Source organism: Carcharodon carcharias, chromosome 5 (genome assembly GCF_017639515.1).
Source record: "Carcharodon carcharias isolate sCarCar2 chromosome 5, sCarCar2.pri, whole genome shotgun sequence".
In the NCBI taxonomy this organism is placed as follows: domain Eukaryota; kingdom Metazoa; phylum Chordata; class Chondrichthyes; order Lamniformes; family Lamnidae; genus Carcharodon; species Carcharodon carcharias.
This window is the reverse complement of record NC_054471.1, coordinates 127654084-127681785: the sequence shown is the minus strand read 5'-3', so window position 1 is coordinate 127681785 and position 27702 is coordinate 127654084.

Here is a 27702-nt window from a genome sequence, read left to right as displayed (position 1 = left end):
CTTGCAACCTCAGCATCCTGGTTTGGACAGTGTCCCCCATGTCACAGGTTTACAGGGCAGCCATGCAGTGCACTCATCTCTGGCCAACTGAAAGGAGCCTAGTACTCTCCAGGAAACATTAAGGGGTGATCACACAGGGCCAGGAAGGGTGCTAAGTACAGCCATGATAACCACACCTCTCTCTCTTTCATGCTGCAGGAGGACCACGTCAGGATTATGGATCCTGGTGACCTAGCTGTGTGCCTGATGGCCTACAGAGACTGTAGAAGATGGAGGAGAGCATGGCTGAGGTTCCTGGCTGCGCAAAGGCAGGAGCAGCAACCTCATGAAGAAGGGGCTGCTGGAGCTCCCATACACACTGCCCAGGAGTAACAGCGAGCCGTGGCTAGTCGGTGTCTAGCGACACCCAACGTCTATAGACACCGCCTGCCATTCCTGCAGATGACTGGGAACCAGTGTCGCCAATGACTGCACATGTCTAGCAACTGGTGGCTCACATCTGCCACTTACTGCAGGACCTGGCACCAAGGGGACATGGAGGGCATCTACTGGCAGTGGCAGTGAAAGTGACCATGGTGCTCAATTTCTATGCAAGCGGCTCCTTTCAGGGCTCCACAGGTGGCCTCTGTGGGATTTCACAATCCGCCATTCATAAATGTATCCTTGAGGTCACGGATGCCATCCTCTCCAATGGCACACAACTTTGTGCATTTCACCCAGAACCGGGACAGCCAGGATGCAAGGGCCATTGGATTTGCCCTGATCTCGGGATTCTCACAGGTGCAGGGTGTGATTAACTGCACCCATGTGGTGTTCAGGTCTCCATCACTACACTCGATGGACTTCATCAACCGCAAGGGTTTCCACTCACTGAACATGCAGCTGGTATGCAACCACCAGAAATGCATCCCACAAGTGTGCACACGGTTTCCAGGGAGTGTGCATGACAACTACATTCTGAGTCACTTGCAGATCACTTGCAGTCTTCCAGGGTACACAGAGGCTGCAGGGTTGGTTTCTTGGAGACAAGGCCTACCCGCAGGGGCTGTGGCTGATGACACCCATGCAGTGGCCTCAGACTGCAGCAGAGCGACGCTATAATGAGGCTCGTGCAGCAGCTCACATCCTGGTGGAGCAGACCTTCGGGATGTTCAAGATGCAGTTCCGGTTACCGTAGCGGTGGAGCCCTGCAATACTGTCCTCAGAGGGTGTCACACATCATCGTCGTCTGCTGCGCCCTTTACTACCTGGCGCTGCAAAGGGGTGAGGAGCTGGCTGAGGAGGAGATGGATGTCTCCTCCGATGAGGAGGATGCTGATGGGGATGAAGGTGAGGGAGTCCTCAGTGGTGATGGCGATGATGACGAGGCTCTCGCACTGGCTAGACAAGGCAGGAGCACTCGAGAGGCCTTCATAGCTGCCAGGTTTGTGGAGGATGATGATGACATGCAGTGAGGTGTCCCTGTAGATCCTCACTGTGCAGCTGTGAATGTTTGCCTCCAGTGTGGCTTATCACAGCGCCAATATCCTCTGTGAGAATGCTCCTGTCATGGAGATACAGTGGAGGCCCTAATAGTTGCTCAATCGCAGGAGGATGATGACAACATGCAGTGAGGACACTCCATAAATCTTCACATGGCCTCTGAGAATGTTTGACTCCTGTCTGGCCGAGGGTAGCTCGCTTGCGGTCTGTGATCAGGGCCATCTCAGAGACAAAGACATGAAACTTTAGACGCATCTCATGCTGTGTCCACCTTCAGAACCTCAGCCCTTCAGGAGCTGGTGCACAGCATCACTGGTCACAGATGCTGGTGTGATGGGGGCCAGCCCCACCTTAAATGTGCTGAGAGCACACAGAGAACACGAGAGAACTCTGTGACACGTGCCCACTACGTTCTGGCAGCAATGACCAGCTCTGCCGAGGTGCAAGCATCAGTAATGTTTCCAGGGAGTGTGAGAGTGGACCATCACTGTGGTCTGAAGGTCACACAGAGCACAGGGAAGAGGCCCTGGACCGGGGTACCTGCCTTTTATCTTGTGCAAAAAGGTTTCACATCTGAGTGACATTAATGCTACTCATCAGAACAAGGAGCCATACATAAGAACATAAGAACTAGGAGCAGGGGTAGGCAATTCAGCCCCTCGAGCCTGCCCTGCCATTCATTATGATCATGGCTGATTTCATTTCGGCCTCAACTCCAATTTCCCACCCTCTCCCCATAACCTTTCAACCCGTTTCTAATTAAAAACCTGTTCATCTCCTCCCTAAATTTATTCAGCATCCCGGCATCCACTGTGAGGTAGTGAATTCCCCAGATTCACGACCCTTTGAGAAAAGTAATTCTTCCTCATGTCTGATTTAAATCTACTCCCCCATAGCCTAAAACTATGGTATCTCATTCTAGAGTACCCCATAATCTCCACATCTACTCTGTCTATCTGCTTTTGCATCTTATATAGCTTAATTAGTTCTCCTCTCATCCTTCTAAACTCTAGCGAGTATAGGTCTAAACTGCTTAATCTCTCCTCATAAGACAAGCCCCGCATCTCTGGAGTCAATCTAGCTAACCTCCTCTGAACCACCTCCAACGCAACTACATCTTTTCTCAAGTAAGGGGACCAAAACTGTGCACAGTACTCCAAATGTGGCCTCACCGATGCCTTGTACAGTTGCAGCAACACTTCCCTATTTTTATACTCTATTCCTTTAGCAATAAATGCCAAAATTCCATTTGCCTTCCTTATTACCTACTGTATCTGCATACTAGCTTTCAGTGATTCATGCATGAGGACACCCAGATCCCTCTGCACTAAAGCATTCTGAAGTTTCTCTCCATTAAATAATAAGTCACCTTTTTTATTCTTCTGACCAAAATGGATAACCTCACACTTATCCATGTTAAACTCCATCTGCCAAATTTTGGCCCATTCACCTAACCTGTCCATATCCATTTGTAAATATCTTATTTCTTCATTGCAACTTACTTTCCCACCTATTTTGGTGTAATCTGCAAATTTAGCTATAGTACCTTCTATCCCTGAATCCAAATCATTAATATAGATTGTAAATAGTTGGGGCCCAAGGACCGAACCCTGTGGCACCCCACTAGTTAGAGCTTGCCATCCAGAAAAAGACCCATTTATCCCAACCCTTTGCTTTCTGTTGGTTAGCCAGTCCTCTATCAAAGCTAATATATTACCTCTAACTCCGTGTGATCTTATCTTGTGTATTAATCTTTTGTGCGGCACCTTATCAAAGGCCTTTTGGAAGTCCAGATATACTACATCTACAGGATCACCATTATCCACTTTGCCTGTCACATCTTCAAAGAACGCTAGCAAATTAGTCAAACACAATTTACTCTTCATAAAACCATGCTGACTCTGATGGATTGTGTTTTGACTTTCCAAATGCCCCATTACTATTTCCTTAATAATGGATTCCAACAATTTCCCAACAACAGACGTTAAATTAACTGGTCTATAGTTTCCTACTTTCTGCCTCCCACCCTTTTTGAATAAGGGCGTTATATTAGCATTTTTACAATCCACTGGAACTTTTCCAGAATCCAGGGAATTTTGGAACTTTAGCCAATGCATCCACTATCTCACAGAATCACAGAATCACAGTGCAGAAGAGGCCCTTCAGCCCAGCGAGTCTGTACCAACACGTGAGAAACACCTGACCTACCTACCTAAATCCATTACAAGCTCTTGACCCATAGCCTTGAATTTTATGATATGCCAAGTGCTCATCCAGGTACTTTTTAAAGGATATGAGACAACCCGCCTTCACCACCCTCCCAGGCAGTGCATTCCAGACCGTCACCACCCTCTGGGTAAAAAATGATTTTCCTCACATCCCCACTAAACCTCCTGCTCCTCACCTTAAACTCATGCCCCCTTCTGACTGACACTTCAACTAAGGGGAACAGCTGCTCCCTATCCACCCTGTCCATGCCCCTCATAATCTTGTACACCTTGATGAGGTCGCCCCTTAGTCTTCTCTGCTCCAAAGAAAGCAACCCAAGTCTATCCAACCTCTCTTCATAACTTGAATGTTTCATCCCAGGCAACATACTGGTGAATCTCCTCTGCACCCCCTCCAGTGCAATCACATCCTTCCTATAATGTGGGGACCAGAATGGCACACAGTACTCCAGCTGTGGCCTCACTAAGGTTCTATACAACTCCAACATGACCTCCCTACTTTTGTAATCCATGCCTCGATTGATAAAGGCAAGTGTCCCATATGCCTTTTTCACCACCCCACAAACGTGCCCCTCTGCCTTCAGAGATCAATGGACACACACGCCAAGGTCCCTTTGTTCCTCAGAACTTCCTAATGCCATGCTGTTCATTGAATACTTCCTTGTCAAATTACTCCTTCCAAAGTTTATAGCCTCACAGTTTTCAGGGTTAAATTCTATCTGCTACTTATCTGCCCATTTGACCATCCCGTCTATATCTTCCTGTAGCCCAAGACACTCAACCTCATTGTTAACCACCCGGCCAATCATTGTGTCATCCGCAAACTTACTAATCCTACCCCTCACATAGTCATCTATGTCCTTTATATAAATGACAAATAATAGGGGACCGAGCACAGATCCCTGTGGTACGCCACTGGACACTGGCTTCCATCATTTTGTCATCACCCTCTGCCTCCTACAACTAAGCCAATCTTGAATCCACCTTATCAAATTATTCTGTATCCCATGTGCATTTGGCTTCTTTATAAGTCTCTCATGTGGGACCTTGTCAAAGGCTTTGCTGAAATCCATATAAACTACACCAACTGCACTACCCTCATCTACACACCTGGTCACCTCCTCAAAAAATTCAATCAAATTTGATAGCATGTCTTTCCTCTGACAAAGCCATGCTAACTATCCTTGATCAAACCTTGCCTCTCCAAGTGGAGATAGATACTCTCCTTCAGAACTTTCTCCAATACTTTCCCTACCACTGACATGAGACTCACTGGCCGGTAGTTCCCTGACTTACTCTACAACCCTTCTTAAATAGCGGAACCACATTAGCTGTTCTCCAGTCCTCTGGCACTTCAACCGTAGCCAGACAGGAATTAAAATTGGGGTCAGAGCCCTTGCAATCTCCTCCCTTGCCTCTCTCAGCAGCCTGGGACACAAATTATCTGGACCTGGAGATTTGTCCACTTTTAAGCCTGCCAACACCTCCAATACCTTGTCACTCCCTATATCAATTTACTTAAGAACCTCGCACTCTCTCTCCCCGAGTTCAATACCTTCATCCTCATTCTCTTGGGTGAAGACGGATGTGAAGTACTCATCACTCAACACTCTAGCGATGTCCTCTAGCTCCATCCATAGATTCCCCCTTTGGTCCCTTATGGGCCCTACTCTTTCCCTGGTTATCCTCTTCCCTTTGATATACTTATAGAATATCTTGGCATTTTCCCTACTTTTACCAGCCAGAGCTTTATCTCTTCTAATTGATTTCTTAAGCTCCACCCTGCACTGTCTGTACCTCACTAATGCCTCTGTGATTTGCTTCTCTTGTACCTACTAAAAGCCTCTCTTTTCCTTTTCATCATAACCTGAATATCTTTGGTTATCCATATTTCTCTGAGCTTGTTACTCCTTCCTATCACCCTATAGGGAACATTTTGAGCCTGTATCCTCCCCATTTCCTTTTTGAACACCCCTCACTGTTCCTCAGTAGATTTCCCCACAAGTAACTGATCCCAGTCTACCTTGGCCAGGTCCTGCCTTATTTTACTAAAATCCACTCTCCCCCAATCCAAAACATATTTTTGCAACTTGTCGATTTCTTTGTCCATAACAAACTTAAACAGTACCATGTCGTGGTTGCTGTCACTAAAATGCTCGCCCACCACCACCTCAGCCATCTGTCTGGCTTCATTCCCCAGAATTAGGTCCAAGCACTGTGCCGTCCCTTGTTGGACCCTCTTCATACTTACCTAAAAAGTTATCCTGTACACATTTCAAGAAATCCACTCCATCCAAGCCCTTGACACTATGTCTATCCCAATTAATGTTGGGTAAGTTGAAATCACCTAATATTGTGCACATATGTGCTCTTCAATTTCCTGCTGACTATCTGGGGGCCTATACTAAATACCTAATAATGTGGTTGTCCCTTTTATATTCCTAAACTCTACCCACAAAGCTTCATTCGATGCCCCCTCCAGGATATCATCTCTCCTTACTAATAAGGCAACACCTCGCCTGTCTCGCCTGAAGATTCTATATCCCGGAATGTTGAGCTGCCAATCCTGCCCTTCTCTCAACCATGTCTCAGTGATTGCTACTATATCACTATTCCACGTGTCAATCCTCACCCTTAACTCATCCGTTTTACCAGTAATACTCCTGGCATTAAAGTAGAGGCCATCCAGCCTTGTCTTACTCCCTTGAAGCTTATTGCAGCTATACTCCCTCTGACTTGATTGTTTTTTACTGTATTATGATGTGACCCTATTCTGCTAACATTCTGTGTCCTCTCCCCTGCCGAATTAGTTTAAATTCCTCCCATCAGCACCAGCAAACGCGCCCGCAAGGATGTTAGTCCCACTTTGGTTCAGATGTAGACCATCCCTCATGTACAGGTCCCACCTTCCCCAGAAACGGTCCCAGTGATCCAGGAATCTAAAACCCTCCCTCCTGTACCAACTCTTAAGCCACGTATTCATCTGCACTATTCTCCTATTTCTGAGCTCGCTAGCACGTGACACTGGGAGTAATCCAGAGATTACAACCCGAGAGGTCTTGCTTTTTAGTCTACGTCCTAACTCCCTGAATTCTTGGTGCAAGACCTCATCCCTCTTTCTACCTTTGTCATTGGTATCAACATGTACCATGATCTCTGCCTTATCACCCTCCCCCTTCAGCCCTGCAGCTGTTCAGTGACATCTCGGACCCTGGCACCAGGGAGGCAACATACCATTCTGGAGTCATGTTGATGGCCACAGTAGCGCCTATCTGTTCCCCTGACGGTAGAATTCCCTATTACTATTGCTCTTCCTCCCTTCCTCCCCTCCTGTACAGACAGGCTGCTTGTGGTGCCAGAAGCTTTGCTCTGTCCGCACTCCCTGGAGGAACCAGCACCCTCATCAACCTCCAAAACGGAATACCGATTTGTGAGCGGGACCCCAGGAGACTCCTGAACTACCTGCCTGTTTCTCTTGGACTGCCTGGTGGTCACCCATTCCCTTCCTTCCTCATGTCCCTTCATCTGCAGTGTGACCACCTCTCTAAACGTGCTATCCACGATGCTCTCAGACTTGTGGATGCTCCACAGTGTCCCCAGCCGCCGTTCCAGCTCTGAAACCCGAGCTTCCAGGAGTTGCAGCTGGACACACTTCCTGTACACATGCTGGTCCCAGGCACTGGAAATGTCCCTGGCTTCCCACATGGAGCATGAGGAGCACACCACGGCTTTGAGCGCTCCTGCCATGACTTATCTCTTTAAATTAAACCTTTTAAGTCAATTACTCTAGGGCCCTTCTTTCCTGATCCTCGCTACTGTAGAATATACAAACTGTAAACCACAAAAAGACCTTAAACTATAAGCCATTAGAGTAGTAAGTACCTTACCCACTACTTACCAGTGATTCCTTCCCTTGTAGCCTCTCCTGCTGCAGCACGTGCTGAAGATTTAAGAAGTTGGATATCAAGGAAAAAATGCAAAGAGCACCTCGTTCCCTATGCACCGAATTCCCACTTTGCACCAAATTCCGAATACCCATTCTGGCTGTGCCCCACTCAGGATGTGCTCTCTCTCCTGTTCATGTGCAAGCTGCCACTTCCTTTAAGGCCCTGGGATGTAGGCTACCAGGTCTTAGGGACTTGCCACCTTTTAATCCCAATAGTGTGCTCAGTACTTTTTCTCCAGTAATGGTGATTATTCTAAGTTCCTTCTTCTCTGTCACCACTGCACTACCTGTTACTAATGGGTGGTACGAGAGTCCTCCACCATGAAAACTGAGGCAAAATATTGATTAAGCATTCCTGCCATTTCTGTGTTCCCCACTATTAACTCCCCAGTCTCATCCTCCAAGGTACTAACATTCACTTTAGCTACTCTCTTTCCTTTTATATGCTTGTAGAAGCTTTTGCTATCAGTTTTTACATTTTGCACTAGTTTTCATTCATAATTTACCTTTTCTCTTTTTATTATTTTTTTTAGTAACCCTTGTTGATCTTTAAAAGTTTCCCAATCTTCCAGCCTGCCACTGACCATTGCAATTTGGTATGCCTTAGTTTTTGTCTTTATGTTATCTTTAACTTCCTTGTTAGCCAAGGATGCTTTTTACCCCTCTTACCATCTTTCTTCCTCTTTGGAATATATTTTACTTGGGAGGAAATAAATATCTCCTTAAATATCTGCCGCTTTTCATCAACTGTCCTACCTTGTAGTCTCCCTGCCCAGTCCACTAGAACCAAATCTGCCCTCATGCCTATGTGGTTACCTTTGTTTAACTCCAGAACAGTGTGGGACTCAAGTTTCTCGCTCTCAAACTGAACTTGAAATTCTAGCATGCTATGATCACTCTTCCCTAGAGGATCATTTACTATGAGATCATTAATTAATCCCATCTCATTACACAAAACCAAATCCAGAATAGCCTGCTCCCTGATTGGTTCCGCAACATATTGCTCCAAGAAACAATCTCTAATACACTTTGTGAACTCTCCCTCGAGGCTACCCTTGCCAATTTGATTAGTCTAATCTATATGCACCTTAAAATCAGCCATGATTATTGCCATAGGCAGGGGACATTCTTGGAAGTTTATTGACAATAGTGAACATTATGTACAAGTGATTAATACCTGTGCTCAGGCTGTGCAATTAACTCTCCTTCACTACCACTACGTCTTGGTGCTTCCAAAACATCCACAGCGGAGGTGGAGGCAGCCTGCTGACTGTGACGCCCTGTCTGTGATGACCTTGGCGGGTGTCCTGTGGAAAGCCCGAGACTTGGAGGACCCCAGCCTGCTTTCGGGGTCCTGCTGTTTGGAGTGGCACCCTCCTTGGCATATGAAGCTGGATCTATGGAGGTCACAGGAAGAGGTGAGTCAGATGGACTGGTCACTCTCAGAGTCACCTGGGTGGATGGCCCCGGAGTGTGCACATGCTGATCCTCTTCCCTATGGGAGCCCGAGGGCCCCTGGCTCATTCTGTGAGCAGAAGGGGTAGCTGGAGTGAGATTGAGCTGCCCAGCACCCCTCTTGCGTACATGCTATTGGAGGCCAACTATGGCATCAACAATGGAGTTAAGCCCAGAGTATGCCCTGAACCAAGGTCTCCATGTCAGCTGCCATCCTGCCAGTGTTGACCTTGGTGCATCGCAATGTCGACGCTATCACCTCAGTATGAAGACGGGCGGACTCCTCCATCGTGCCTTGCAATCTAAGCATTGCAACTGACATCCTTTCCTGACGTTCCCAAGCTTGCCTTTGCAATTGTGCCATGACTGAATCCAGAGGCTTGTCAGATTCAGCAACGCTCTGGCCTCCAGCAGTCCTCCAAGTTCTGGGTACCTGGGAAGACCCTGCCTCTGCCTGGTGTGGATCAGAATGTCCAATGTGCTCACCAGATTGTGGTCCCGAGGCTACTCTAAAGCTAGGTCCCTCCGAAGTGTGTGTCTCTGAGCTAGTGAAGGGTATGGTTGAGCGCTGTGACGGGACATCCGGGAGGGTGCCTCCAGATTCCTCTGCATAGGTTTCTTCAGAGGTTGCTTGGAGGCTCTGGTGCTTCCCAGATGTGCCTATGAAAGCAAGGGGAGATAATTAGTGCATTGCAGTGGCCTATGAAAGAGGACACATCACTCACAGCATGGTTACCTGATGGATGTTGCACTGCTGGATCCTCACTTGGTAGAGCAGTGTCAATCTCACCCTTCTTGGTCATTGCCAGCCAGCTGGATGGCTCTGCTTTCAAATTCTGTCAGAACTTTGAATTCCAGCATCCCTCCATCTGTCTGTAACCTTTCCCCGCTGTTGTGAGCCAGATTGTTCTGCATGGGTAGAGACGGGGAGAGTCTATCGGGACACCTGCCGGACCAGATGATAAGAATGCCTAGCCTGTGTGGGTGGAGAGTGATCCCGTGGACAGGATGGGGACAATTATGGTGTGTGTTAAAGAGTGAATGATGATATCCCTTGCACTGGCAGTGAGTGTGGGCCCTTTGGGCGTGTGATGGGTTTATGAATGTGTGAGTTGGAATTGATGAAAAGAGTGACTTATCCTGGCAGAAGGAGATCATTCATCCTTTTGTGGCACTGGATGGCTGTCCTCCTCTGCAGGGTGTTCGCACTGACCACCGCTGCCACCGCCTCTCAAGCTGGGTTGGTGACATTGCTACTAATCCTGCAGCCAGAGCGGGGTTAGAGCACATCCCGGAGGGCCTCCACAGCATCCAGCTTGCTCGAGGGACCCATCATTGAAGCGGGGGGCTGCAGTCTTTTTTCCTTTGCTGGCCATGTCTCCTGGGCAGCGGTGGTGAGCTAGTGACAATGAGCGCTTTGCTGGCGGCTGCCTTTTAAAGATAGCGGCCAGCATGATGCAACAGCGGGATGATGGCGAGCGGTGAATGACAGCCCGCGCACCATGGAAACAGCATGTTTCGTGGGAGTGAATATCTAATAAGGCGGACTCGGAAAGGTACAGCGTGAAAACCCGCCATTTTCATTAGCGGGTTTTCCGCTAATGAAAATGCCTGCTAACACACTTAGTGCAATTCTGGGAATATTCAACCCTATATCTATTATCCAAGGCATTCTTTTTAATTCACCAATTCTTTCCCTCACCAAACTTATGCCAATAGTGTTTGTTCTGTAAATAATTGAGGAAGGGTGTGGTTGTGTTGAACACTTATATAATTGCTCATCTATCCACGGGGATGGACTCTCCAGTCAATCACTCCGTCGATGTCATTTCCTCCATAGACTTCAGCGGTTGACTATTCCATTCCAGCTGCAGCAACGAACGCTGGATTCTGTGCCCCTTAAGTCCAATCTCTGTGTCCATTCCAGACTTCCGAGGCCTCCATTCAGACTTTCTCAAAACAATAGTCTGGCAACCATGAGTCCTTATCAAATTCTTCTCAGAGGAACAGCGAGGCTTGCAGACTTTGCAGGGCTTAGTAGTACTCATGCTGTTTACACATCTCTTTGATAGTGTCTCCCACATTCCATCAATCAGGTTGCACTGTCCATCAGTCAAACTCTATCTCCTGATTCCTCATCATAGTTGATCACCCCACGTGCAAGGTTATCCATTGTCCTGGCTTGTAGTTCAAAGGCCATTGAATACAGTAAGAACTGATTCCTGTTAAACAATAGAAAACAACTTTTATTTTATCAAATCTAACACAAAAAGGAAAAACAGTAATTTAGACAAAACAACAGCTGTCAACATGGCCTGACCAGTACGAAAACAAAGCTTTGAGAAAAAACAAGTCCACAGTTATAATATCATTACCCATCACTATTGATTGATTATTTCACTTAATCAAAGCGCGATCACACTCAGGCCAGAATTTTACATTCGGCATGCGGACATGCGCCCAACACGCCAGAATGTAAAATGACCCGCGATGATGTCGGGCATGCGTTCCAACATCACTGCGTACCGTCACAATATTTCGCCACATGGGCACACAATGAAGACGGAGGCACACCCGCCATTAATTAACAGGCCAGTTAAAGCCCTTGAGGCACCAATTCTCTGAGTTTGCGTAGCCTGTGCGATTTTCAGGGAATCGCAGGGAGCAATGGGCAGGCGGGTAGGCCACATTTTCAAAAACCTCATCTATGGGAAGGATAAGCAGGGTGAGTGGGCTCGCTAATGTGAGTTGTTTGTACTTCAGCTGCTGCTTGATTGTGTGAATAGGACAACTTCATTTCGCTTCAGAGCTGCTTTGACAGAAATAACAGGCTTCAGTTCAGGACTCAAGAGGGGTTACAGCACTTGGGTACTTCCAGGTATCAGACAGCCTTCCCTTACCCTGGGAATGGGGATTGTGGTCTTCGCTGGAGGCACCTTCCTCTGAGAAAAAAGAGAGGGCCAGAAGGGGGAGGAGGCCAGGTGTCTCTATTTAGCTTCCTGAGGAGGGACCTGTGGAAGGAGAGGCACAGGCACAAGGGACGCAGGGCCTACAGGAAGTCCAAGGCCGAACGGGTTGCAGAAGATGTCACTATCCAGGGTTTACAGGAGGCGATGCAGCTACCTCAATATGTCTGAGGTGCAATGCCAAAGGAGGCTCCACCTCTCAAGGGAAACAGTGACCTCCATCTGTCAAATGATCGGCCCTGAGATCAGCTCCAGTTGTGTGGGTGGACACCCCATGCCAATGGTGCTGAAGGTCATGGTTGCCCTCAACTTCTATGCCTCCAGCTCTTTCCGGGGGTCAGTGGGGGGTCTTTGTGGAGTCTCCCAATGATCTGTCCACAGTTGCGTCAAGCTGGTGACAGATGCTCTGTTCAGGCATGCATTGACTTTCATTCACTACCACACGGACGAGGCCAGCCAGACAAAAGCGAGCCAGAGGCTTTGCAGTGATTGCTGGGTTCCCCCACATCCAAGTTGCCATCGACTGCACACATGTGGCCATCAAGGTGCCAGCTGGTGAGCCTGGTGCCTTCGTCAACAGGAAGGGCTTCCACTCCATGAACATATGGATGTGACTACAGGATGCAGATTCTACAAGTCTGTGCAAGGTACCCAGGCAGCTCCCTTGACACTTACATCCTGAGACACTCCCAGGTGCTGAGGGTCTTCAGTGCTCCAGCCTGGCTGGATGGATGGCTGCTGGGTGACAAGGGCTATCCCTTCAAAAGGTGGCTCATGCCGCCTCTCCACCATCCAAAAACAGAGACCGAGCAGCAGGACAATAGGAGCCACGCCTCCACAAGGGCAGTGGTAGAGAGAGCCGTAAGTCTTCTCAAGATGTGCTTCCGATGCCTGGACCATTCAGGGGGCGCACTGCAATATCCCCCAGATCATGTGACACTGATAGTGGTTACATGCTGCACTCTCCACAACTTGGCACGAAATGTGGGCTTCACTGGCTGGGCCAGCATTTTTATTGCCCATCCCTAGTTGCCTTGAGAAGGTGGTGGTGAGCTGCCTTCTTGAACCGCTGCAGTCCATGTGGTGTAGGTACACCCACAGTGCTGTTAGGAAGGAAGCTCCAGGATTTTGACCGAGTGGCAGTGAAGGAATGGCAACATATTTCCAAGTCAGGATGGTGAGTGAATTGGAGGAGAACTTCCAGGTGGTGGTGTTCCCATCTATCTGCTGCTGTTATCCTTCTAGTAATGGTCATGGGTTTGGAAGATGCTATCAAAGGAGTCTTGGTGACTTCCTGCAGTGCATCTTGTAGATGGTACACTCTGCTGCCACTGTGCGTCGTTGGAGGAGGGAGTGAATGTTTGTGGATGAGATGCCAATCAAGTGGGCTGCTTTGTCCTGGATGGTGTCAAACTTCTTGAGTGTTGTGGGAGCTGCACTCATCCAGGCAAGTAGGGAGCATTCCATCACATTCTTGACTTGTGCCTTATGGATGGTGGACAGGCTCTGGGCAGTCAGGGGGTGAATTAACCATCACACAATTCCTAGCCTCTGACCTTCCCTTGTAGCCATGTATTTATATGGCCAGTCCAGTTCAGTTTCTGGTCAATGGTAACCCCCAGGATATTGATAGTGGGGGATTCAGTGATGGGAATGCCATTGAACACAAAGGGGCGATGGTAGGATTCTCTCTTGTTGGAGATGGTCATTGCCTGACACTTGTGTGGCGTGAATGTTACTTGCCACTTTTCAGCCCAAGCCTGGATATTGTCCAGGTCTTGATACATTTGGACATGGACTGCTTCAGTATCTGAGGAGTTGTGAATGGTGCTGAACCTTGTGCAATCATCAGCCAACATTCCCATTTGTGACCTTATGATGGAAGGAAGGTCATTGATGAAGCAGCTGAAGATAGTTGGGCCAAGGACACTACCCTGAGAAACCCCTGCAGTGATGTCCTGGAGCTGAGGTGAATCACCTCCAACAACCACAAACATCCTCCTTTGTGCTTGGTATGACTCCAACCAGTGGAGAGTTTTCTCCCTGATTCCCATTGACCCCAGTTTTTCTCGGGCTCCTTGATGCCACACTCAGTCAAATGCAGCCTTGATGTCAAGGGCAGTCACTCTCACCTCACCTCTGGAGTTCAGCTCTTTTGTCCATGTTTGAACCAAGGCTGTAATGAGATCAGGAGCTGATTGGCCCTGGCGGAACCCAAACTGGGCGCCAACGAGCAGGTTATTGTTAAGCAAGTGCTGCTTGACAGCACTGCTGATGACCCCTTCCATTACTTTACAGAAGATGGAGACTAATTGGGGCGGTAATTGATCAGGTTGGATTTGTCCTACTTTTTGTGTGCAGGTCATACTTGAGCAATTTTCCACATAGCCGGGTAGATGTCAGTGTTGTAGTTGTACTGGAACAGCTTGGCTAGGGGCAGAGCGAGTCCTGGAGCACAAGTCTTCAATACTATTGCTATAATATAGGCAGAGCCTTTGCAGCATCCGGTGCCTTCGGCTGTTTCTTGATATCATGTAGAATGAATCGAATTGGCTGAAGACAGGTATCTGTGATGCTGGGGACCTCTGAAAGATCATCCATTCGGCACTTCTGGCTGAAGACTTCAGCAAATGTTTCAGCCTGATCTTTTACACTGATGTGCTGGGCTCCCCCATCATTGAGGATGGGGATATTTATGGAGTCTCCTCCTCCAGTGAGTTGTTTAATTGTCCACCACCATTCACGCCTGGGTGTGGCAGGTTGCAGTCCTGATTGCAGGCCTCCGGCCTGCACCTCCCAGTTTGTATTTCTCTCTCACCATCCACCCCAGCCCACAACCTCTCCCTCATAGTTTCTCACTCCATAGTTTCTCACTCAGTACTCCCACAGTTTCTAGGTAATTTATGTTGGCCTGCATTCAATAACCCTCAGAGCAAACAATGAAGCTATGAGATATGAATTGCAGGGGGACTAACAGGGTTCCGACAAAACGGTTTTGGTTGTAAGCCATGACGTGTACATACATGAAAATATAAGATGCATTTAAGAACCGTTTTCCGATGTAGTGTTCAGCAGACCAATTGAAAGAGACTGACTTGTTAACCATAGATTGTCAGTTGTAAATCTGGTCGTCGGCAAAACTCAAATGGCGTTCAACTTTGGTGGAGAAACCAGGTTGATACTCAGTGCTACATTGGTGTTAGTCCTGCATTATTATTTGTTGTCTTTTGGGCGAGACTTTAAAGAATGATCCTGTGTGCCATTTTAAATGAATGTTAAAGATTCCATGGTACTTTTTAAAGGAAAGTTGTTCAACATTCTGCCTTAAAACAACAAGCATGTATATAGTGTCTATAATGTAGGAAAATATCCCAAGGCATTTCACATAAGAGTAAGCAGACAAATATTGGCACAGGGTCAAAACAAAAGATACTAGGTAAGTAAAAGTTTGTTAAAAGGACACAAGAACACACATATGGCTTACTCAGGAAGTTACAAAGTTGTAAAAAAAACAATAACAACTCTGAGGTTTGGGAACATTTTAGAAAACAGCAAAGGGTCACCAATAAGTTGATAAAAAGGGAAAGAAGTAGAATATGAAAGTAAACTAGCCATAAATATAAAACAGATTGTAAGTAAATATTGGTCCCTTAGAAGCAGAGAAAGGAGAAATTATGACAAGGAAATGGCAGAGGCATTTTGCGTCTGTCTTCATAGTTGCAAACACAAGTTTCACACCGTGGTAACCTAGGGGCTAAAAAGAGTCAAGAAATTAAGGTAATTAATATTAGCAGAGAAAAAGAATTGGAGAAACTTAAGGAACTAAAATCCGACAAATCCTTTTGACGGACTATGCTTTAGGGATACAGAAGAGGTAGCTGTATAGATAGTGGATGTGCTGGCTATGGTTTTCCAAAATTCCTCAGATTCGGGAATGGTCTCATTAGAGTGGAAGTTGGCAAAGGTTACACCACTTTTCAAGAAAGGAGGGAGAGAGAAAACAGGAAAAAACAGGCCAGTTAGCTAACATTAGTTGGGAAAATGCTGGAATCTATTAAGGAAATCTTAACAATGCAGTTTTTTGACAATGCAATTTTTTGAGGATGTAACTAGTAGGATAGATAAAGGGGGACAAGCAGATGTAATATTCCTGGATTTCCAAAGAGCATTAGATAAGATGCCATATAAAGGTTAATAGGCAAGATAAGGGCTTATGGAGTTGGGCATAATATTTTAGCATGAGTAGAGAATTGGTAACTTGGATAGAAAGTAGAGAGTGAGCTTTTTCAATTTGGCAGGCAGTGAATAATGGAGTGCCGCAAAGATCAGTACTGGGGTCTCAGATATTTACAATCTATACTAATGACTTAAATGAAGAGACAGAGAGTAATGTATCTAGGTTTGCTGATGATACCAATCTGGGTGGAAAAGTACGCTGTGGGGAGGATACAGAGAGGTTGCAAAGAGATATAGACAGGTTAAGTTAGTGGGCAATAAGATGGCAGATGGAGTATAATGTAGGGAAGTGTGAAGTTATTCAGTTTGGTCATAAGAATGGAAAGCAGAATGTTTTTATAAAAGGTGTGAAAATTGTAAGAGCTGATGTTCAAAGGGACTTGGGTGTGCTAAAAGAAGAAACACAGAAAGTAAGCATGCAGATGCAGCTAGCAATTAGGAAGGCAAATAGCATGTTGGCCTTTATTGCAAGGGGATTGGATTACAAGAATAAAGAAGTCCTCCTACAATTGTACAGGGTTTTGGTGAGACCACATCTGGAATACCGTGTGCAGTTTTGGTCTCCACCTTTAAGAAAGGATATACTTGCATTGGAGGCAGTACAGCAAAGTTCACTAAATTGGTCCCTGGGATAAGGCTGAGTAAATTGGGTTTATATTCTCTGAAGTTTTGAAGAATGAGATGCGATCTCACTGAAACTTACAAAACTCTTAAGGTTCCTGATTTGGTAGATGCTGAGATAATGTTTCCATTGGTCAGGGAGCCTAAAACATCTGGGCACAATCTCAAGGTAAGGGTCAGATCATTTACAACTGAGATAAGGAAAAGTTACTTCACTCAAAAGGTTGTGAACCTTTCTAATTCTCTACCTCAGAGGTTTGTGGATGTTGCAATGTTGAATACACGTAAGGTTGGGATAGGCAGATTTTTGGTCTCTCAGAGAATCCAGGGATAAGGGGAGCAGGCAGTAAAATGGAGCTGAAACCCAAGATCACTATGATTGTACTGAATGGCTCAGCAGGCTCAAGATACCATATGGTCTAATCCTCCTCCTATTTATTGTGTTCTTGTGTAAAAAAAAAGAATTTTAAGGGGAAGTTTAGGGAGGAATTCCAGAGCATAGGGCCTAAGAAGCTGGAGGAAAAGCTTCTAGTGATGGGGACAAAAGATGAGTGAGTGTAGAAGATGCCAGAATTATAGCAAGTATAAAATATTATTAAATATCACCAAAAATAGCTTTAACTGATTATTCATTGTATTGCTGCTTGCGGAATACTTCTGGTGCAGAATGGCTTCTGAATGTACCTGCATAACCATCCCTTTACTGCAATAGTAATTCAGTGTAAAGCATTTTAAAGATCTCAATGACATAAGGCAGCATATATTTAGGTGTCTACCTCCTGACTCTGTAAACCATGCAAAAAATTCATATCCTACCCCTGCCAATGGTTAAAGATTGTGCTGTGATCAGGTGAAGAGGTGTCAAATGGGTTCCCTCTTTTCTCTCTCCTCATTTGTCTATAATAGTTTTTTTTGTTTGGCAATTCAGTGACTATTTAACTGTTTTTGCCCTGTGATCATAAAGGAACCAATTGGACAGGTTATCTTGAGTTTGACAAAGAAAGAGGTTAGCTTTATTATACTTAAACCAATCTAAGTAATAAAATACACTCTGACTTTTGTACAGATACACATATAGATTTCAGAGTGGGGACAGATGAGTTAGTCAAAACAGAGTCTATAAAATGTGAAAGGAATCTATACTCTGTAATTTGGTGACTCGGCTGGCTTCAGGCTGAATTTGATGGTTTTTCCACTTTCCTTCAGTAGTTCCAATGGTTCTGATTTAAAGATGTAGATGGCTGCTTTGGTTGTTCTTCTGGGGATGTAGTGCTGGGTTAAATTATTTTAAGAAGTCTCTGTCCGCAGCAGGGGTTTCCCTGGATGGCCACAGTCAGCAAACAGGGTTCAAAGCCTACAAGGTAGATTGAAGTGGGAAGGAGGCAGGAAGGAAGGACTCTGTTCAGGTCTTCTGTCTTAGCAGTTTGTCCTCAGTTCTGCAGAGCAATAGGTGCAACAAAAGTGTTGGCTTCTCATGTGACCTCCTCTGTCTAACTGCGCAGGGGATCTTAATAAGGTTATTTCCAATGTATTCCAAAGGTTACTCAATTAGTTCATGTCTGGGAAGCTCTCCTCGCCAGGGTCCCATTGTCCAAGTGATTAGGCTTAATGGTTCATCTCCAACAGTTGAATACCTCAGATGATTGCCTTAATATCTTGCTAACTGGACAGGATATATGGGTCATTCACATTTCCCTGAGATCATTGTCTCTGATGGTTTTTGCAGACATGCTGTCTCCATTTCAATGGATTAGAATGTGGAATGTCTAGTAATGCAATTTATGGTAGTCATCTTGGCTGTGAGCTCAAGTCACCTTTTGTCTCTGTGTTTTAAAAAAAGTCTGTTTTAGAAGTTCAGTTCAGTGAATTAAAAATCATTATTTGACATAAACATGTTTTCATGGCAACTATAGCCTGACAACTTATTGACAAGAAAGTCAGCAATGTAACTTCCAAATATGCAACCACTACCACCAGAAGGACAAGGGCAGCAAATGCATGGAGCGCCACCACCTCCACATTCCCCTCCTGTCACACACAACCTTGTCTTGGAACTATAGTGCCACTCCTTCATTGTCACTGGGTCGAAAGCCTGGAACTCCCGTCCTAACAGCACTGTAGGTGTACCTACACCACATGGACTGCAGCAGTTTAAGAAGGCAGCTCACCGCCACGTTCTCAAGGGCATTTAGGAATGGGCAATGAATGCTGACCTAGTCAGTGATGCCTACATCCCATGAATCAATAAAAAACAACCTTACACCAACCGTTATATCACAATCAGATAAAAGAGTTAGCAGAGTCATCATTGCACCTTCTACCTGGTTAATTGAAATTGCGGCTGTCTCCCTTACTTAATTTGCCCATAATTGCTTTAAAGCAGCATTGGGATGGAATGAGATTTGAAGATGATCCCTAGGCCTCCTTTCATCCTTAGGCATGAAGACTGGAAAGAAGGGAAAGGGGTCATCATTGAAGAGAAACATTTTTTAATCCTAGTGCCGCTCAAAAGCAATTATAGCCAATTAATTGGAGAGACATTGGAAGTTTAATTAAGCTCATATAATTCCAATTAAAATAGCATACTGCCATTCAATTTAATCCGTAGGTTCCTGAAAGATACAACCAAAGTACGTTTGCATCACTTGCACAAATCCCATCACATCTTATGACCTAGAATAAAGGCTGGCTAGAGAGGCAGCTGGGACTAAGCTTTTTATCACCTGACCTAATGTTTCCTTATGTGGCTCAGTGTCTTTTTAAAAAATAATCTTCCTAAGCATCTTACTATGTTAAAGGTGATATATAAATATAAGTTGTTATTATCGGATAAAAACAATAAGGTTGAACATGGCAATTATGGGTCTGGGTTTTTGCAGAGACATGGAGAGTCTGCAGCATATCAAAAATGGTGGATGGCCCCCATATCCAGCAGAAACAATTTTCACTGGGTTGGGGGTGGGGGGGGTGGGGGGGGGGGGGGGTGGGGGGGGGGTGGGGGGGTTGGTGGGGAGTTGGGGGGAGAGGTGGGGGGTGGTGATTCTCATATGTGGAAAACCCCAAATTAACAGGGCCATTTGAACTTAGTGCTGAGTTCAAACAGACCCCATTTTCATTGGAGCTACACATTTTCAGAGTAGACATAAATGCTCTTGACAGGTAGATGAGGCCTGGAGAACTGTCAAACTGTCAAATTATTTAAAACAAAAACAGAATTACCTGGAAAAACTCAGCAGGTCTGGCAGCATCGGCGGAGAAGAAAAGAGTTGACGTTTCGAGTCCTCATGACCCTTCGACAGAACTTGCGTTCGAGTCCAAGAAAGAGTTGAAATATAAGCTGGTTTAAGGTGTGTGTGTGGGGGGCGGAGAGATAGAGAGACAAAGAGGTGGAGGGGGGGGGTGGGGGTGTGTGGTTGTAGGGACAAACAAGCAGTGATAGAAGCAGATCATCAAAAGATGTCAACGACAATAGTACAATAGAACACATTGGTGTTAAAATTGAAGTTGGTGATATTATCTAAACGAATGTGCTAATTAAGAATGGATGGTAGGGCACTCAAGGTATAGCTCTAGTGGGTTTTTTTTTAATATATAATGGAAATAGGTGGGAAAAGGAAAATCTTTATAATTTATTGGAAAAAAAAAGGGAAGGGGGAAACAGAAAGGGGGCGGGGATGGGGGAGGGAGCTTACGACCTAAAGTTGTTGAATTCAATATTCAGTCCAGAAGGCTGTAAAGTCCCTAGTCGGAAGATGAGGTGTTGTTCCTCCAGTTTGCGTTGGGCTTCACTGGAACAATGCAGCAAGCCAAGGACAGACGTGTGGGCAAGAGAGCAGGGTGGAGTGTTGAAATGGCAAGCGACAGGGAGGTTTGGGTCATTCTTGCGGACAGACCGCAGGTGTTCTGCAAAGCGGTCGCCCAGTTTACGTTTGGTCTCTCCAATGTAGATGAGACCACATTGGGAGCAACGGATGCAGTAGACTAAGTTGGGGGAAATGCAAGTGAAATGCTGCTTCACTTGAAAGGAGCGTTTGGGTCCTTGGACTGGTGAGGAGAGAGGAAGTGAAGGGGCAGGTATTGCATTTTTTGCGTGGGCATGGGGTGGTGCCAGAGGAGGGGGTTGAGGAGTAGGGGGTGATGGAGGAGTGGACCAGGGTGTCCCGGAGGGAGCGATCCCTACGGAATGCCTGATAAGGGGGGGTGAAGGGAAGATGTGTTTGGTGGTGGCATCATGCTGGAGTTGGCGGAAATGGCGGAGGATGATCCTTTGAATGCGGAGGCTGGTGGGGTGATAAGTGAGGACAAGGGGGACCCTATCATGTTTCTGGGAGGGAGGAGAAGGCGTGAGGGCGGATGCGCGGGAGATGGGCCGGACACGGTTGAGGGCCCTGTCAACGACCGTGTGTGGAAAACCTCGGTTAAGGAAGAAGGAGGACATGTCAGAGGAACTGTTTTTGAATGTAGCATCATCGGAACAGATGCGACGGAGGCGAAGGAATTGAGAGAATGGGATGGAGTCCTTACAGGAAGCAGGGTGTAAGGAGCTGTAGTCGAGATAGCTGTGGGAGTCGGTGGGTTTGTAATGGATATTGGTGGACAGTCTATCACCAGAGATTGAGACAGAGAGGTCAAGGAAGGGAAGGGAAGTGTCAGAGATGGACCACGTGAAAATGATGGAGGGTTGGAGATTGGAAGCAAAATTAATAAATTTTTCCAAGTCCTGACGAGAGCATGAAGCGGCACCGAAGTAATCATCGATGTACCGGAGAAAGAGTTGTGGAAGGGGGCCGGAGTAGGACTGCAACAAGGAATGTTCCACATACCCCATAAAGAGACAGGCATAGCTGGGGCCCATGAGGGTACCCATAGCCACACCTTTTATTTGGAGGAAGTGAGAGGAGTTGAAGGAGAAATTGTTCAGCGTGAGAACAAGTTCAGCCAGACGGAGGAGAGTAGTGGTGGATGGGGATTGTTCGGGCCTCTGTTCGAGGAAGAAGCTAAGGGCCCTCAGACCATCCTGGTGGGGGATGGAGGTGTAGAGGGATTGGACGTCCATGGTGAAGAGGAAGTGGTTGTGGCCAGGGAACTGGAAATTGTTGATGTGACGTAAGGTGTCAGAGGAATCACGGATGTAGGTGGGAAGGGACTGGACAAGGGGAGAGAGAAGGGAGTCAAGATAACGAGAAATGAGTTCTGTGGGGCAGGAGCAAGCTGAGACGATCGGTCTACCGGGACAGTTCTGCTCGTGGATTTTGGGTAGGAGATAGAAGCGGGCAGGAGATAGAAACTTTTTCTCTTTCTCTCAAGTGCTAAGGAACGCAAGCTACAACAACACATCGACACCAACACCCAGCTAGGACCCCCCCACCCCTGCCTGTTCCTCCGTCCCCACCCTTTCTTCCAATCCCAACCCCAGCCGTGTATTCACTATACCCCCTGACCTTCCCCTCTCCGATGCTGAACGTTCAGTGCTCAGCAAAGGACTTAGCTTCATACCCTTACGCCCCCACCTCAATGAATTTCGGGCTCGGCATGATACTGAACTCTTCTTCCGCCGTCTTCGTCTCCGGGCTCACTTCTTTGGGCAGGAGTCCTCTCCCAGTTCAACGGATCCTTTTACCCATCTCCAATATTCTCCCTCCACCTGGACCCCTCCCTCTGGATTCTTACCTTCTCTCGATCTTTTCATTGAGAACTGTCGGCGCGACATTAGTCGTCTCAATTTCTCTGCTCCTCTCACCCATTCTAACCTGTCTCTCTCTGAACTTACTGCACTCCATTCTCTCAGGTCCAACCCTGACATTGTATCAAACCCGCTGACAAGGGTGGTGCTGTTGTTGTCTGGCGCACTGACCTCTACCTCGCGGAGGCTGAGCGTCAACTCGCAGACACTTCCTCCTACCTCTCCCTGGACCATGACCCCACCACTGAACATCAAGCCATTGTTTCCAGGACTGTCACTGACCTCATCTCCTCTGGGGATCTCCCTCCCACAGCTTCCAACCTGATAGTCGCCCAACCTCGGACGACCCGCTTCTATCTCCTACCCAAAATCCACGAGCAGAACTGTCCCGGTAGACCGATCGTCTCAGCTTGCTCCTGCCCCACAGAACTCATTTCTCGTTATCTTGACTCCCTTCTCTCTCCCCTTGTCCAGTCCCTTCCCACCTACATCCGTGATTCCCCTGACACCTTACGTCACATCAACAATTTCCAGTTCCCTGGCCCCAACCGCTTACTCTTCACCATGGACGTCCAATCCCTCTACACCTTCATCCCCCACCAGGATGGTCTGAGGGCCCTTAGCTTCTTCCTCGAACAGAGGCCCGAACAATCCCCATCCACCACTACTCTCCTCCGTCTGGCTGAACTTGTTCTCACACTGAACAATTTCTCCTTCAACTCCTCTCACTTCCTCCAAATAAAAGGTGTGGCTATGGGTACCCGCATGGGCCCCAGCTATGCCTGTCTCTTTATGGGGTATGTGGAACATTCCTTGTTGCAGTCCTACTCCGGCCCCCTTCCACAACTCTTTCTCCGGTACATCGATGATTACTTCGGTGCCGCTTCATGCTCTCGTCAGGACTTGGAAAAATTTATTAATTTTGCTTCCAATCTCCAACCCTCCATCATTTTCACGTGGTCCATCTCTGACACTTCCCTTCCCTTCCTTGACCTCTCTGTCTCAATCTCTGGTGATAGACTGTCCACCAATATCCATTACAAACCCACCGACTCCCACAGCTATCTCGACTACAGCTCCTTACACCCTGCTTCCTGTAAGGACTCCATCCCATTCTCTCAATTCCTTCGCCTCCGTCGCATCTGTTCCGATGATGCTACATTCAAAAACAGTTCCTCTGACATGTCCTCCTTCTTCCTTAACCGAGGTTTTCCACACACGGTCGTTGACAGGGCCCTCAACCGTGTCCGGCCCATCTCCCGCGCATCCGCCCTCACGCCTTCTCCTCCCTCCCAGAAACATGATAGGGTCCCCCTTGTCCTCACTTATCACCCCACCAGCCTCCGCATTCAAAGGATCATCCTCCGCCATTTCCGCCAACTCCAGCATGATGCCACCACCAAACACATCTTCCCTTCACCCCCCTTATCAGCATTCCGTAGGGATCGCTCCCTCCGGGACACCCTGGTCCACTCCTCCATCACCCCCTACTCCTCAACCCCCTCCTCTGGCACCACCCCATGCCCACGCAAAAAATGCAATACCTGCCCCTTCACTTCCTCTCTCCTCACCGTCCAAGGACCCAAACGCTCCTTTCAAGTGAAGCAGCATTTCACTTGCATTTCCCCCAACTTAGTCTACTGCATCCGTTGCTCCCAATGTGGTCTCATCTACATTGGAGAGACCAAACGTAAACTGGGCGACCGCTTTGCAGAACACCTGCGGTCTGTCCGCAAGAATGACCCAAACCTCCCTGTCGCTTGCCATTTCAACACTCCACCCTGCTCTCTTGCCCACACGTCTGTCCTTGGCTTGCTGCATTGTTCCAGTGAAGCCCAACGCAAACTGGAGGAACAACACCTCATCTTCCGACTAGGGTCTTTACAGCCTTCTGGACTGAATATTGAATTCAACAACTTTAGGTCGTAAGCTCCCTCCCCCATCCCCACCCCCTTTCTGTTTCCCCCTTCCCTTTTTTTTTTCCAATAAATTATAAAGATTTTCCTTTTCCCACCTATTTCCATTATATATTTAAAAAAAACCCACTAGAGCTATACCTTGAGTGCCCTACCATTCATTCTTAATTAGCACATTCGTTTAGATAATATCACCAACTTTAATTTTAACACCTATGTGTTCTATTGTACTATTGTCGTTGACATCTTTTGATGATCTGCTTCTATCACTGCTTGTTTGTCCCTACAACCACACACCCCCACCCCCCCCTCCACCTCTTTGTCTCTCTATCTCTCCGCCCCCCCACACACACACCTTAAACCAGCTTATATTTCAACTCTTTCTTGGACTCGAACGCAAGTTCTGTCGAAGGGTCATGAGGGCTCGAAACGTCAACTCTTTTCTTCTCCGCCGATGCTGCCAGACCTGCTGAGTTTTTCCAGGTAATTCTGTTTTTGTTTTGGATTTCCAGCATCCGCAGTTTTTTTGTTTTTATCTCTGTGTCAAATTATTTAAATGCCCTGCCCTTTAAAAACTGGGGGAGAAAAGTGCTTGCCTGTGCTTGTGGAACTGCAGGATTTCAGGAATACGGAAGATTGGATGAGCCCAGGGCAGCAGAGATGGATATGTAAGAGCTTTCAAAGTGAATTCAGGTTGGAGAGTCAAGAGCATAAATTCTTTAAGAATGGCTTCCCTGCTGGGAACACAGTATCACGATGCATTCTTATGTACCATTATCATATCAGTGTGAAAACTACTGTATAAGTTTCTCTTTTAAAATATAAAACTGAGAACTTTAAAATTAAAAATGCTTACAAATGTTAATTGCTAAATGTTTGACAATTTTCCCATTTCAACTTGTAATCTATTTGTTTATAATAGGAACTTTCTTTGTACATGGTTGACTGTGACTCCAATTTACTCCTGCCTTCACTGCCTCAGGCCTCTCTCAACTCTTGACTGAATTAGAATATATCTGTCAGATTTATATTACCATTTTAAATTTTCTAACATATTTCTTTGACATCAGTTTTTATTGCATGTGTGTTACTGCTCTGAGATTAGACATTGAGAGTTCATTTGCCTTTTTCTAGTGATGGCTACTTGCAGGCACTGGATTTTAATTCAATGTTAACTTTAATAAAGTTTTTGTTGTGTTTGCTTGTTGAAATTATTGCATCTTCTCAAGGACAAAAGAAGAAGAGAAAGATTTGCATTTTTCTAGCACTGGTCACTATTGTAATGCAGGGTAACCATCCAATGGTCCTACACATAGGGCTGGATTTTCACTATGGAGAGAGCAAAGCAAAGTCGGAGTGTGTTTCTGGGTCCCGAGCCTATCTCTGGGGGGAAGTAGATGATGTCATGATTTTCATGGGGGCAACCCTTAATTGGATTGGAAGTGTGTTTTGGTGGCTAATTAAAGGTCACGGGGATGGGAGAGGAGATGAGCCAGATGAATTGCAAACCCAAATTCAATCTCCATGGCTTTCAATCTCTGTAGCTGCCATTTAAGCTTGAAGGAAGCAAGCAGAAGAGCTACTGTGAGGATTGAAGCGGGTTGAAGATTGCCATGAAGATGACATTGTAAAGTCTGAGACCTGGCATCCAGGGCAGGGTAGCCCAAGAGCTCAGAATGGAGAAGTCAGAAACTCATGTGTACCACAATGGCTCAGGGTTATGAATGCTTGAGCTCCTTCATGGAGAGGGTGGCCAACCTTGTGGAGAGCAATATGTGGCAGCGCTCTGAATGGATGTTGGAGCAGTGACATGCACAGGATGTATTGTGCAAATTCAAACAGTCAATGGCACTGGTGGCACGGAGATATTTGGAGCAAATACCAGTCGCGTCCCAGCTGGTGTCCCACCCCAGCCAACCAGAGTGCCAGACAATAGCTAAGGATGTAACGGAGAATGATGAGAGTTCCACTCCTCATGGGACGCCTTCACCATCCACAGCCTCCTTGGCCCCTCTGATTGAGGGACCATCTGTACAGTTGAATCATGTAATGGAGACTTTTAAAAAAATTCATTCATGGGATGTGAGCGTCGCTGGCTAGGCCAACATTTATTACCCATCCCTAGTTGCCCTTGAGAAAGGTGGTGGTGAGCTGCCTTCTTGAACCATTATGGACCATGTGGTTTAGGTACACCCACAGCGCTGTTAGGAAGGGAGTTCCTGGATTTTGACCCAGCGACAGTGAAGGAACAGCGATATATTTCCAAGACAGGATGGTGAGTGACTTGGAGGGGAACTTCCAGGTGGTGGTGTTCCCATCTATCTGCTGCCCTTGTCCTTCTAGGTGTTAGTGGTCGTGGGTTTGGAAGGTGCTATTGAAGGAGCCTTGGTGAATTCCTACAGTGCATCTTGTAGATGGTACACACTGCTGCTACAGTGCATTTGTGGTAGAGGGTGTGAATGTTTGTGTATGTAGTGCCAATCGAGCGGATTGATTGATGCTGTACTCCTGAAACGATATGAACATGCAAATTAGGAGCAGGAGTAGGTCACTCAGCCCCTTGAGCCTGCTCCACGATTCAATAAGATCATGGCTGATCTGATTGGAGCCTCAACTCCTCATTCCTGCCCATCCCTGATAACCTTTCATAGAGTCATAGAGTCCTTTTCACTCATTTGTTAATCAAAAATCTATCTAGCTCTGCCTTAAAAATATTCAAGGACTCTTTTTCCACCACCTTTTGAGGCAGAGAATTCCAAAGAGAAAAGAATTCTCCTCACCTCAATCTTAAATGAACGGCCACTTATTTTTAAACAGTGACCCCTAATTCTGGATTCTCCCACAAGGGGAAACATCCTCAACACATCCACCCTGTCAAGACCACTCAGGATCTTAAAGGTTTCAATCAAGCCACTTCTTACTCTTCTAAACTCCAGAAGATACAAGCCTTACCTGTCCAGCCCTTCCTCATAAGACAACGCACCCATTCCTGGTATTGGTCTAGTAAACCTTCTCTGAACTGCTTCTAATGCATTTACATCTTTCTTTAAATAAGGAAATCAGTACTGTGCACAATACTCCATATGTGGTCTTACCAATGCCCTGTACAATTGAAGCATAACCTTCCTACTTTTGTAAACAATTCCCCTCACAATAAACAATAACATTC